Source organism: Miniopterus schreibersii, assembly GCF_964146895.1.
Source record: "Miniopterus schreibersii genome assembly, chromosome: 8".
Classification (NCBI taxonomy): Eukaryota; Metazoa; Chordata; class Mammalia; order Chiroptera; family Miniopteridae; genus Miniopterus; species Miniopterus schreibersii.
The window spans coordinates 47,790,462-47,800,695 of NC_138109.1; positions in this window are offsets into that span (position 1 = coordinate 47,790,462).

The window sequence follows — 10,234 nt, forward strand, 5'->3', positions numbered from 1 at the left end:
GAAGGCAGACACACAGTGCTGATACAGAGATCTAAAGCTGCATCATCATGTAATCATCTTGTGTATAAGAGGATCAGATTCTTCCATAGTAATCAACTGATAAAAATTGGTTACCAAGGTTAAGGGCACGTGCAGACTATTACTGTTTTTCTGGTTTGTAAGGACAGTCTCAAAGAGGGGTATGCTGGTAAGTGTTTGACAACCAGCTTTTTTGGGGGAAAGGCAATGTATACACACATATACCATAGAAGTAAATAACTTAGAGATCACAAATAATAGCAAAATGCAGTAAAATTAAGAAGTGATAAGTTTTGAGTATTTATTGCCTTTTTCAAAAAACTTTTATTTTAAACTCCTCAAACCTTTTATTTTAAAATGATTTTAGATTTTCAGAAGTGTTGCAAGATAGTACAGTTCTTATATACCCTTCACCCAGCTTCCCCTAATGCTAACATGTTCCATAGCCATGTACATTTATCAAAACTAAGCAACGAACATTGGTACAATACTATCTATTAAATAATGTACAGACTTTATTTGGAGTTCACCAGATTTTCCACTAATGCCCTTTTTATGTTCAAGGATGTCATCCAAGGCATCATGTAATTGTCATGGTGCCTTAGTCTCCTCTGGACTGTGACAGTTTCTCGGGCTTTCCTTGTTTTTCCATGGCCTTTATTTGTAATACAATTTACTTAATTGTAAGTTTATTTTCTAGTCAGCTACATATATACTCATAACATTAAAGCACAGTACCCAAAGAGCGTGGTTGAACGGATCAATGTCATATGTGTAGAGGTTTCTAGGGACATATCCACAAGGATTTGTCATGGGCCTTTGCTCTTCAACAGTCCTATCAATGCCTTGGGAAAGATTGCTGCTGCAGGGCACATCATATGGGGCAGGTGACACAGACCTGGGAGTGCAATGAATATGCCAGATACCAGTGCAGACCACAAGGACTACGACATGACAAGCCCATCTGATGCATAAAGTTTATAGGGGTACATGTATCTAGCAACATTTATGTACCCAAAACCACTTCCATAAGTGTGCCTAGGGAGACATGATTTAACAGAAGGTCATGATAAATACATGCTTAGGGGTTTGGGGCTATCTATGTTGTTGTTTTTTGTGGATACAGTAGGAACCCTAGGGCCTGGCAGGAAGTAACTTGGAGGCCTGGGTTCAGTGCAGGGGCATGATTCTCCCTGGACGTGAGGCAGGGGTGGGTATTTCCAGAGACATGTCTGTCCAAAATATGATAGCTTGTCTAAACTTGGATGGGATAAGAATAATATAATTTTCAAGGGAGAACCCAGAATCAAAGCAGCCTCTGCCTAGGAAGGTGTGAAGAGGGACCCAGCAAGATAAGGCCAGGCAGAGCTCCCTCAGCCCACAATGAGGCAGCCACTGAGGCCTTGTATAGGTTTCCTGTGGCCAAAGGCAAAGGTGTGCTTTGAGGGTTAAAGTGTACTCCCTAGGTAAGGACATGGGTGGCTGCAACTACAAAATGAGCCAATGATGTGATTTGACCACCAAAAGCTTATTCAGGTTACTCCACATCCATAGAAACACAGTGTGTAGCTCAAATGAGTTAGCAGTCTCTCGCTCATGTCTAAGTTAATCAGCCAAGTCTGGAGTATTATGGTTAATTCTGGACATCAAGGCCCTGACCATTTTAAAGAAGGTAGCCTGAGTGGTCAGTGCACTATAAGCAATGACATCTGGGGAACATATAAAAAACTGGATACTTAGCCTGGTAAAGAGAAGGTGTAGGGGAATTAAGATCACCATTTCCAAATATCAGAAAACCTCTGTTATGTGGAAGAAAATTAGAATTGGGTAAGTGGGTGGGCACCACAGAAAGACAAATTTTAGCTCAGCATGGCGAAGAGCTTTTCATTTTAGAGCTCTCCAAAAGGGGAGTAAACTACCTGAGGCCAAAGTGCTCAAGTAAAAGCAGAAGACACATTTGGTGGAAATGCTGTCTAGAAGGTTGAGTCTGTTCTGCTCTGACACGTGTTTCTTCTAAACTTGACTGAGTTCACACTCAGTTGTGAACTAGCAGAATGCTGTCAGTGCGACCCTGACCTTGTGGTGTATCATTTGTGGCTCTCATCAGCCCTTGGATGTTTTGCACCATCAAGCAATGGTGGCAACATGCCTAACACTGCTGAACACGGAAAGCCAAGGAGCGATGCAGTGCAGCATCTAACGTGAACACACTTCTTGGCTCAGGTAATCATGTGCTCCAACTTAGAAGCACTTGTTGGGTTGTTCTTTCCAATCTTTGTGATTGTTTCCTACCTAGCTAACTTTACCTTTTTTTTAAGGTGAAGTCTCATATACTTACTTTCAGAGGATTCAACATTTAAAAGACCATACTACAGTTTTTCTATTGTTATTCTTTTTCTTAATACCCAGTTACCAAGTTGCATGTGTTTTCAGTGGTCTGTCCCTATGTCTCTTTTGCCCATGAGTTTGCTAATTTTATAAAAATATTTTTTTATTGATTTCAGAGAGGAAGGGAGGGGGAGAGATAGAAATATCAATGTGAGAGTCATTGATCGACTGCCTCCTGCACGCCCCCTGCTGGGGATCGAACCCACAATTTGGGCATGTACCCTGACTGGGAATCGAACCACCATCTCCTGGATCATAAGGCAATGCTCAACCACTGATCCATGCCGACCAGGCATGAGCTCAATAATTTCTAGAGTGTAACTCAGGAGACTAAATGGTGATAGAACAGAATTATCTCTATTGGATAAGGGACTGTAAAGAAAAAGGACTGTAATATCCACCTAGGGAGCCTTAAAAACTCTAAGTTCCTAGGCCCACCTCAGGCCTCCTAGAAGCAGGACCTACGGCATTGTGTTTTTAACAAACTCTTTGCCGCCAGCCTGGGACCATATGAGAAGCTGTGATTTGAAACCGCTAGATAGATGACCTCTTAGCTCTGCAAGTCTAAGATGCCATCTGCCTCCCCTGCCATCTATTAAGATGAGACACATGCTATCCTTGGAACAGAGTAGCGAAATAAGCATCTCAGTGTTGACATGACAGCTGCCCACTGCCGCCCCCGCTGAAGTGAACTTCAGGCATCCTGCGCGGCGCGGGTGTTCGAACCAGAGGAATTTTGCAAGATAAGCGTCTCTTGTTGAAATAGCCTTCAAATCACAAAATTTTCCCATCACTAAAGTTAAACTCTCAAGAATATTGTGGGGCTTTTGTTGTTTGTTTTTTGCTGTTGTTGTTTTGTTTTTGGCTATTTTAAAAGGTGAGCTAGCCTTTCTGCCAGGTAGTCAGGAATTTAAACAGATTAGGAACATTATGAGGCCAGAATGCTAATGGGCAATACGACACTAATTGGTAACTATTTCATCCCGGTGAACTCCCATTGGCGCAGGACATTTCGATATTATGGAAAATCTTTACTTGTGAGAGCTGTTACTCGGGCAGGAAGGGGGAGCAGCTCGGCAAGGAGGCGCACTGGCTCAGCAGCTGGCCATTGGTCTGGGACTTGCTCAAGTCAATTTTATGACGGTTAATTTCAACATCCCAATTAGAAAATTTACTTCAAAGGCCGTTTGGGTGGCTTCTGCTCCCCATGTCATCTTGCCTTCCCCCTCAGCAACTATAATTTTCATTGTGACTGCTTAACGGATCATTTGAAGCAGGCGAATCTTGAACTTTCCGCACTAAACAGGGACGTAACTTTCTAGAAAGTTGTCTATAGCAGTAAAGTGTTTTCTCAGTCTTGTATTAAAGCATAAAAAGGCAGCTGGGCTACGGGCCTACTGCTGCTGAATCTTGGAAAGAGAAACGTCAGGAGGTTTGAACGAAGGCTAAGGGAGAGCTGGTGTGAAGCGGGGCTTCCGGGCTTTCAGCCGTTGTAGGGGCCTGTAACCCAGCCCAGGCTGTCCCCTGTGCAGGCAGCTCGCTGCAGCAGAAGAGGTCGCACCCTCCCTCGCGTGCCTTAAACCCTGGCAAAACAAACTTAAAGCAGGAACCTTAACCCGCAAATCAAAGGTGAAAAATACTCCTTTGAAACATTTCCTTGAAACGACTAGGCGTGTTGAACACTGCCTTCAGCTGCCAGGGAGCTAGAATCTCATTAGAATGGCGAGTGATGGATTCTGCAGTCGGGAACCTGGCACTTTGCGGAGTTGTCATCGCTGGCCTCGATTTGTTGGTTTTCTCTTCACGACAAAGAGGCATACCAGAATGGCATCTCTCCAGTCTTTTTCTAGATTGATGCATGTATAAAATCCTACCTTGCTGGATGTATTTGTATAGGTAAGACAGGAGGCTGAATCTAATAATAGTCAATAATAATAATAATAATAATAATAGTGATACTAGAATAGGAAAAAGAGTGAAAGCAAGTCCCAAGTGGAATCAAGAATCCCTGCTCCCCTCCATCCTAAGCAAGTGAGTGAGGTAAGTGCAGAGTTTTTACTGAACTCCAAATTATCTTAAGTGAGCGAGACAGAATTGAAACTTCCAGTAGTCTCCAGGCTACTCCTTGAATGAAAGACTAATTAGGAACAATCAAATGAATGATTTCACAGAAAAGTCACTAAAAATATAAACAAGCAATAAGAAGAGAGTGAGAAATAAGGGGAGGAGGGGGGAAAGAGAAGGGAGTGTTGGATATAGTGAGCAGCAACATCTTAGAACCATCCTTAGAAAACCACTGTTCCTCCTCCAGGAAATTGAATACCAAAACATTCAGCTGTCCTTTCTCTACTGTATGGTGAGTTCCTCTGTTGTGATACATCTTCCAGAGTATTACCACATACTTAGCAAGCACCTAGTAGCTGCTCAGTTAATTGGGGAGCAGAATATGATAGGGTAATATTTGCTTTTTTATTTTAAAATTTATTTTATTTTTTGGAATAGGCACTTTATTCACATGTGTTATGAACTGAATTGTGTCCCTCCAAATTCGTATTTTGAAGTCCTAACCCCCCCAATGTGACTACCAATAGGACCTTTGAGGAGTTAATTAAGGTTAAACGAGGTTATAAGGCGTTGGTCCTAATCCAATAGGACCGATGTTCTTGTAAGAGAAGGAAGATACTGTAAATGTACACACACAGAGGAAAAGCTGTGTGAAGACACAGCTAGATGGCAGCCATCTGCAAGTCAGGAGAGTTCTCACCAGAAACCAACCCTGCCAGCGCCTTGATCTTGGACTTCCAGCCTCCAGAACTGTGAGAAAATTTGTGTGTGTTTTTGTTTGTTTAAACCATCCCATCTGTAGTATTCTGTATGGCAATCTGAACAGACTAATACAGTATGATTCAAAGATTTAAAGCTAAAATGAAAAGTCTCCCTCCCACCCTTGCCTCAGTCTCAAATGAGTATATCCCCTCCTACCTTTAAAACAGGCCTTTTATTCTTGTCCGTGTCTTTTTATGACAGTGTATATCTTTTAAGCCCTGAATAATATCACATTGTCTGAATGTGCCATAGTTTAACCGTTCACATTATGATTGACATGGTTGATTCCATTTTTAAATTATAAATAAAACTGCTATAAACAAAACAAAACAACAAAAACAGTAGGTAGAATATTATTGAACAATTTCCTTGTAGACTCATTACTAATATGTCATTGGTAATATAATTGAAAGAAGTGGCCTGTACCATAGTGATGTCCTATGACCACAAGGCAGACGGGCCTTGGAATGCTTACCCCTTTTACCCTCACCCTGTGGTAACGTCCAATTGTTTAAATTTTAGTAAATAGATTAAAAAACAGTTTCCTCTTTCATATCGTGGGCAGCTATTGGTAAGATGAATGTGCTTGCCAGTAGTATCTGTTCCACTTATTGCTGATTACCAACTTTGTTAAAATTGTTTATAAACCAGGAGTCGGTAAAATCTAGGCTAGAGCCAAGCTTTTCTGCCTGAGGGAAGGATGTGGGCTTTGCCTTCTCTTTGGCCTTTCCAGAAATCTCTGTCTTTGTTTTCTAGTTTCTGGCTATGTTTGATTGACAGTCAGGGTTGCGAGAGAAGTAATGTCTAGTTAGTGTTCTGCGTTCACAACTGAGCAGTTCTTCTCTATGATTTCACAGTTTAAAATTTGCTGGCTTTGCCAGGAAATAGCATCGGCTTGCCTATAGCTTAGAGTCAGGGGTCTGTTTTTTCTTGCCTTTGAGAATTTTGCAAATCTCCACTTCTTCTAAACCTATAAGTTCCATATTACTCCCCAATGATTCTATATCCTTCCCTAATCATAATTACAGAAAATTAGTTGGAACAATCTATACTAAAAATTAACTAAGATCACCTTTACTTCTGCCTAAGCTTTTCCATTAGACAAACACATGATGTTCTTTGGAAAAACCCAAGGTGGGCAGTGGTTGGGCTGAAGGCTAGGATCAGAGAGCCCTCTGACCCACTGCCTGCTCAGCATTGTCACTATCACAGATTAAAACCAGAGGAAAACTGCTCGTTAATACTCTCTCCCAGTCCACAAAGGGTTCAGCAACTTTCCAGGGTTCCTTAGTTTAAACTTAACCATACAACAAAATATGACTGTTTTCCCATTCTTAGTTCATTTAGGAAGACTGCCAGGCCCAGACATATCTTTAGTTCTTGAGATGCACAAGTCTGGAATCTGACAAATCTGAGTTAAAATCTTGATTCCAGCACTGAGTGGCCAAAGGACTGTGTTCAAGTTTCTTAATGTCTCTAAGTCTCATTTTCCTTACAAGGAAAATAAAGATATTATTATTTTAATGATAAGTTTGCTTTGAGGATTAAAGGAGATGATCTCTGTGCAGAACATTTTTTTTTAATACTCACCCCCATTTCTTTTCAGAGAGAGTGGAAGGGGGAGAGAGAGAGAAACATTGATGTGAGAGAGACAGATCGATTGGTTGCCTCCTGCACCCACCCCAATTGGGGCTGGGGATCAAGCCTGCAACCGAAGCATGTGCCCTTGACCAGAATTGAACCCAAGACCCTTCAATCCACTGGCTGACGCTCTAACCACTGAGCAAATCCGGCCAGGGCTATGTGCAGAACTTTTACAGTGCTTGCAATATTGTAAGCACTTAATAATTGTGCTTCATTAATCCCTTGGTGTCTAGTGTCCAGCACAGATTCACCAGAGGTGAGCAACCTTTTGGCATTAAGATCAATTTAGTATATACTAAACACTTATGAGTCACTTTAAAATGGAAATTTAAAATATATTTAAGTCCCTTGGAAAGAATGAATATCCATACAAATTAAATTACCTATCTTGTTTAATACAAGAGTGTCAGTGAGAAATGACATGTTTATTATCCACAAAAATTACACTGTTACTCTCTAATCTTTCATCCTGAAATGAGCTCATGGGCCAAAAGGGGCACTTCGACCAGGGGCTGCTCAGCTCTGCAACACAATACTAATAGCTGACATAATTCGACTGACTTGTCATCATCAATAAATCAACACATGAAAACATACTACTTATATTTAATATTATTGCTTCAGCTCCTTAGTGTTCTCCTCACAACACTAAGCATCTTGCTTAACAAGACCCACATCCTTTATATTAAGATGAGTGTATAAGAAATGTTTTTACAATGGTGGTCTAAGACCAGGTTCATGTCAGAGAATTGTTCAAATGCAGATTTATTTATTTATTTATTTATTTTTAAATTTTATTTTTATTTTTAAATGTATCTTTATTGATTTCAGAGAGAGGAAAGGAGAGGGAGAGAGAGAGAGAGAAACATCAATGATGAGAGAGTCACTGATCTAGCCCGCAACCCGGGCATGTGCCCTGACCGGGAATCGAACTCCGATCACCTGGATCCTAGGTCAATGCTCAACCGCTGAGCCACGCCCGGCTGGGCCAAATGCAGATTTTTGAGGCTGGGCTGGTCCTGGAAATATGTATTATTCGGGCCCCAAATGATACCAAATTTAGAGAACTGTTGCCCTAAAACATACAGTGGTCAGCTTTTCATGCCTGTTTCTTAAGCTTTCTGTTTTTTCCTTTTGCACATTTTCCAAACAAGAAGCCAAATTAATGTTCATCTAGAGCAGTGATTTCAAGCCCCAGGCCCCACCTGTTTCTGCTTTCAATGTGGGATTCTGATTCCGATGGTGTAGAGTGAGGCTCAGGCCATTCTGTTGTCTCGCTAGGAATCTGCTAATCCTGATTTTATTAAAGCTTTTGTGATGGCTAATAGTCCTTCTGAAGAGAAAGCAAAAGAACATATATATAAAGCAAAAGAATGTGTATATATATATGTATAGTCAATTCTTTTCTTCAAAAGTAGATTATAGTATGCTTTATCTTACTGTGGCCTTAAAGAAAACCTGACCACAAACCTTTATCTGATGGGCTGTTTTATACTCTGAAGGATAATGAAACATCTGGAACGTTCAGGAGCAACCCAGAAATTTCAGTTTTGCAAAAATTTCCTAACACTCTAGGATCCAGACAAACAATTCCCATTCCCTATGCCGAGTTAAATCAGATAACTATTCTAGTGCAATGGCCCGGACTTGAGGTTGCCTGTGTCCTGCCCCAGCTCCATAACCAAGAGCCCTGGAGAGGCACATCCACTTTGCTCAGTAAGGCCATCTCTTCCCCACCCTGAATCACCCTCCATGGCCACCACCTCAACTGGCTCACCTATTTCTTTTTAAGTTAAATGATTTGGCTTCTGTGTAGCTGGAGGAGCTCTATTATCTTAAAACCTTCGCTGGCGTCTTATTTGGTACCTTCAACAGAGACATATGTAAGGACCAAGATAGTTTTCTGAAAGTCCTTATGAAAGTGGAGCTATTTAAAAATTACTCAAGGCTCAACACTCAACTTCTCAGCAGGAATAAGTGTCCTTGTAAAAGGAAAATCTAATATTCCACAAATGTTTATCGAGTCCTAGGTCTCAAGGAATGGGAACAAATACGGTTAGAACTTGACCTGAAGTCATGAGTGGATGTGATACAACATGGTAAGGGCCATACTATAGGTGTTGAGCAGTGTGCTGTAGGAGCCCCATCAGGAGATGATTTTGTCTGCCTCGGAGGTGAGAGCAGTGGTGGAAGCTCAGGGAAAGCATCACACAGAAGACGACACCTGTGTTTTGGTTGGAGATGCTTTCCAATGTTTGAAGGTGTCTTTTTGTATTACAGTGTAGGGGTCAGGGGGGATGAGTGGGTGAGAGAAAGGTCTACTTGTTCATTTTCCACCTTCTGTGCAATATTTAACTCCTAAGAGTTAAAAGTTGGCATTTTAAGGTTTCGTTTAAGATCAGCCTTATGGTTTTCAATTGTCAATAATTTAGGATGTCCCCGATGATCTTTTATGTGACAATGCCTTTATAGCTACTGCAAATGGCTGGACCACTGGCCAGATTTTAAAAAGTCGATCATCACAGCCGAGAATTACAAGTGCAATTTTAGCACTAGATTCTTCATCTAAGGCAATTTGCCAGAACCCTTTGCATAAATCAATAGTTAAGATTATTTAAATTTTGATTGATTGGTTGATTGATTTTAGAGAGAGAGGAAGAGCGAGAGAAACATCAATTTGTCATTCCACTTATTTATGCACTCATTGGTTGATTCTTGTTTGTGCCCTGACTGGGGGTTGAACCAGAAACCTTTGAGATATCAGGCAATGCTCTAACCAACTGAGCTATCCAACCATGACCTAGTTAAGATTATTTTTAAAGTTCTCCAGTGATCTAATGGTACAACTTCCCTGGTTGCTAACTATGCTTAGACATGGGTAATCTATACAGAGTCTAAGTAAGGAGTCTGGTTTATATGCTGAGACCACTGGAGAAGCTCAGGAATTTTCAGAGAAGGGTTAATAACTTCTAGAAGTGTTATTTCTTTCACTTTTTTTTCCCTGTCAAATAATTTCTCAATAGCTCTATATGGAGGTAATCTATGTGCTCTATCAGGTCTTCTATCTGTAGTATCATGTGGCAAAAAATTTCTGTTGACTTTGCTCTCAATAATTTCTGTGAGTTCACTTAACACAGACATAATTATCTCTCCATCTGACTGAGGAATGCCTTTAAACTCCCTTCACCCCTCCAGGCAGCATTCTTCCAGGATAGCACCAGTGTATCTGTTACTCTTGGATCCTCTAATTCTGGTTTATCACATGGTGTAGACTACACTTACAGTGTTTAATGTATACTATTTTATTTGATCCTCAGAATGACCTTGCAATGACCTATCATTATTACTTTTTACAGGT